At 37.5% G+C, this 4750-nt stretch overlaps 1 protein-coding gene across 3 annotated transcripts in view; it reads left to right on the top strand.

The window, feature by feature from the left end:
- The window catches only part of VEPH1 (ventricular zone expressed PH domain containing 1), a 154805-nt gene that overhangs the window by 68329 nt on the left and 81726 nt on the right, over positions 1-4750 (top strand). The window lies entirely within an intron of this gene.

The raw sequence follows: 4750 nt of genomic DNA, 5'->3' as shown, positions 1-4750 counted from the left end.
TGGGGGAGGGGGCTGGGTGGGAGGGCGAGGGAAATGTGGAAGTTGCACAATATTAAACCGCAAAGGTTTACACTGCAGTCAGATTAATTGGAGGAGGGTCAGAGGGGAAAGAGGAGAGAAACTAGGCTTTCACTGTTCTCCTGAGAATTAGCTGTTGTAACTTGAATTGATAGCAATGGGGATGAAGGAGGGGTGGTAGGGGAGACTGAAGGTCTCAGAGGATACTGAAGCAAATCATAATTTCAGCATTTTCTGTGAGCTGTTATTATTTCACAACCCTTTATATATATAAAACTTTCCATATTTTCTTCGTACACTGTTTTACAGGTTGAAACTGAAAATGGTCTGATTCCAAGATAAACCAACATATTAAGAATTGTATGCCTCTGGAAGTCAAGTCCAATCCGAGCTATCTTGTCTTTAATACTTCTGGAGTTGCACCTATACTTTTATAGACTTTTTTGTGTGTTTTTTTTTGAGACTGAGTTTCACTCTCGTTGTCCAGGCTAGAGTGCAATGTCGTGATCTCGGCTCACTGCAACCTCCACCTCCTGGGTTCAAGCGATTCTCCTGCCTCAGCTTCCTGAGTAGCTGGAATTACAGGCACCTGCCACCACACCCAGTTAATTTTTGTATTTTTAGTAGAGACAAGGTTTCACCATGTTGGCCAGGCTGATCTCGAACTCCTGACCTCAGGTGATCCACCTGCCTCGGCCTCCCAAAGTGTTAGGATTACAGGCGTGAGCCACCGTGCGCAGCCTGTGACAAACAACACAGTACAACTGGGTAAACCTAAAATGGGGGGAAAAACCTGGGGGAAAAATGAGTATACTTATTTAGTTATTTAGGTCTGTTTCTTTTCATAACTTGGTAATATGTGGACATTATATTATTCTACAAGGCTTCAAGGCAAAGATCATGTTTTAAAAATAAACTTAGAGATTTCTGCTTCTAACAATATATACAGGCCTGTGTTCACATTATATTGATAAAAACTTAAAAGGTACAGATGAGCTCCTGTTAAAGTAAGGGAAAAATCCAGGGGCCAAAGATAGAGGAAAGCAAAAATAACAATCCCATGAGCTGATGCTAGGGTCCCTCTGGAATAGGAGTGAAGTGAGATAGGGGTTAATAGTTCTATAACCACCAAATGTTGGTGACCATGTGGAAGCAAAGCTTAGGCCAAAGGTAGAGAGTTAGAAGAGAGACCCTCATGAAATCCAGGACCCTCAGAGGGTTACATACTGTATTTCAGTAGGTACAATCCCACGTTGCCCTAGCACAAAAAGGTAGGAAGCAACCATGTCTCTCTTTGGACTCTACAAGATCCCTCTGAGTTTGTGAATTTGGGCCTGCCCTCAGACATGTTTGGAAATCAAATATATACTGTCTGCCACTGTGAAAAAAAAAAAAAAGACAGAATTCACAGTGATATTTGAACATATGAGGAAGCAAACCACTATAAATGAGAATCAGCAGAAACCAAAAAGGATTAGACACCCCTCCCCAAGAACTTCATTTAGTTGAAATATCAGCCAAAAACTAGAAAATAAATATGCTTAAAACTATTGAAGCTCTACAAGAAGGAACTGAAAATATGAGAAAACAATAAGACATTGTCAAAAAGAAAAAGGCCAGGTGATTTTTTAAAAGAACCAAATATAACTTCTAGAATTAAAAGTTAATTGAAATTTTTAAAAGCTACAGGCATGGATTAAGTGGCAAATTAGGCAAAGCTGAAAAGAATATTAATGAACTGGAAGACAGATATAAGGAAATAATCTAAAATGTACTGCTTTTATGTTCAGTAATAGGATTCTCCAATCCTTTAATTGCTCAGGAGGATGATAAAGAAATTAATTAATTTTGCTTTGCTCAAAAATGTTTGTTACAATTTTAAGGACAGCTACCAAATGGACATAGGCATCCAAATAGAAGGAACAGGGGGAATTTTTAAAGAAAGACTTGATCTATTAAAAAAAAAAATCAATGAAGAAGGAAAAAAAAGCACAAAGAAGGATAAGTTAAAAGTACAATATTATTTGCTAAAACTAAATCAAAATATATCAATAATTACCATAAATGTTAATGAAACACATTTTCCAGTTAAGAGACAAATATTTCTGTTTGTCATATAGAAATATTTTAGGCTGGGTTCACTTTCAGGATCCCAGTACTTTGGGAGGCCAAAGTAGGAGGATCACTTGAGGCCAGGAGTTTGAGACCAGCCTGATCAACATAGCAAGACCCTCATCTGCACAAAAAATTTAAAAATTAGCCTGGTGTGGTGGTGTGCACCTGTAGTCTCAGCTACTCAGGAGGCTGAGGCCGGAGGCAGGAGATCACTTGAGCCTGGGAGGTTGAGGCTGCAGTGAGCTATGATCACACCACTGCATTCCAGCCTGGGCGACAGAATGAGACCCTGAAAAAAAGAAAAGGAGAGAGAGAGAGAAGGAAAAGAAAAGAAATATTTTAAAATCCAGCTATACATCACTTACAAAAGCTACACATAAAACATAAAGTAGAAATGTTAAAAGTTAAAAACTTTAAGTTGGAGGGGAGAAAGAGAACATATCAAGCAAGTACTATTCAAAAAAGCTAGCATAGCAATAGTAACATCATTAAAAAATAGACTTAGGCAAAAGAGGATAGTTAAAATTATGATACAAAGAAATACAGGAACGATACAAAGAATAACAGGAAGATATCTCTGAATTATCTAGTAATATAGTTTCAAAAAATATAAACCAAAGATTGACAGAATTGCAGGGAGAAATGGGCAAATACCTAATCATGGAAGGAGATTTTAACATAACTGAGAAGTTCACCGATATCATAACTCACCATTCAAATGCCGAGAAAAGCCTGCCAAAGGATACAGAAACTTAAACTACGTAATTTAAGGTTTGATATAATGAAATATATAGAGTACTGCCCAGATAGTTCGATGGGCAAGTTCTACCAAACATTCAAGGAACACGTAATTCCCATCTTATACAAACTGCTTCTGAGAATAGAGTGTTCAGGAATGTGCTAAATTCGTTTTACATGTCTACTAAGTATGATACCAAAAAGAGACAAGGACAATACAAGAAGGGAAAACTGCAACCTGTCTCATTAAGAATGTAGATGCAGCCGGGCGCAGGGGCTCACGCCTGTAATCCCAGCACTTTGGGAGGCCGAGGCGGGTGGATCACGAGGTCAGGAGATGGAGACCATCCTGGCTAACACTGTGAAACCCCGTCTCTACTAAAAGATACAAAAATTAGCCGGGCGTGGTGGCGGGTGCCTGCAGTCCCAGCTACTGGGGAGGCTGAGGCAGGAGAATGGCGTAAACCCGGGAGGCGGAGGTTGCAGTGAGCTGAGATCCGGCCATTGCACTCCAGCCTGGGCGACAGAGCGAGACTCCGTCTCAAAAAAAAAAAAAAAAAAAAAAAAAAGAATATAGATGCAATAGCTCTAAATAAAGTATTACCCAAACAGACACAACAATATACATAAAAATACACATTATGCACAGCAATATGCATAAAAATATATCATTAGCAAGCTGAGTTTATTCTAAGACTGCAAGATTGGTTAAATGTTAGAATAGGTGTTAATGTATTACATTAACAGTTTATAGGAGAAAAATAATCATATCAACAGATGAGAAAAATGTTTGATAAAATTCAACACTCAAAATATTCAAACTAGAAAGCAGACAGGAACTTACTTAAACTGAAAAAACATAAATACCAAAACCTATAGAAACAGATACATATGTAATTGTAAATCCATGGTAACATACTTTTGAAAACAGGATTAACACAAGGATACCTGTGGACAGTGACTCTATTCATCGAAGCGTGTATTGGAAGTCCCTGCCCGTAAAGTAGGACATAAGGACATAAGGAGAAGAAACATAAGGATTAGGATGGAAAGAAATAAAGTTGTTATCATTTATCATGAGTGGATCATCCACATACAGAAAAATCTAAGAGACTCAAAAGACATTATTAATAAGAACTGAGCAACTTTTGTTGGATATAAGATCAACATATAAAAATCTATTGCTTTATTAATACCAGCACATAAATAGAAAATGCCTTTGAAAATACAGTTTTCATTTACAGTAGTAACAACAGCTATGGGATACCTAAGCAACAATTTAACGTAAGACACAGCTAATTATAACACCTTATTTAACTGGTGTGAGATGGTATCTCATTGTGGTTTTGATTTGCATTTCTCTGATGGTGAGAGATGATGAGCATTTTTTCATGTGTCTGTTGGCTGTATGAATGTCTTCTTTTGAGAAGTGTCTGTTCATATCCTTTGCCCACTTTTTAATGGGGTTGTTTCTTTGTTTCTTGTAAATTTGTTTGATTTCTTTGTAGGTTCTGGATATTAGCCCTTTGTCAGATGAGTAGATTGCAAAAATTTTATTTCTTTCTGTAGGTTGCATGTTCACTCTGATGGTAGTTTCTTTTGCTGTGCAGAAGCTCTTTAGTTTAATTAGATCCCATTTGTCAATTTTGGTTTTTGTTGCTGTTACTTTTGGTGTTTTAGACATGAAGTCCTTTCCCATGCCTATGTCCTGAATGGTATTCCCTAGGTTTTCTTCTAGGGTTTTCATGGTTTTAGGTCTAACATTTAAGTCTCTAATCCATCTTGAATTAATCTTTGTATAAGGAGTAAGGAAAGGATCCAGTTTCAGCTTTCTACTTATGGCTAGCCAATTTTCCCAGCACCATTTATTAAATAGGGA

Source organism: Rhinopithecus bieti, unplaced genomic scaffold, assembly GCF_001698545.2.
Source record: "Rhinopithecus bieti isolate Rb0 unplaced genomic scaffold, ASM169854v2 scaffold_17971, whole genome shotgun sequence".
In the NCBI taxonomy this organism is placed as follows: domain Eukaryota; kingdom Metazoa; phylum Chordata; class Mammalia; order Primates; family Cercopithecidae; genus Rhinopithecus; species Rhinopithecus bieti.
This window is presented reverse-complemented; position numbering and strand designations above follow the sequence as displayed.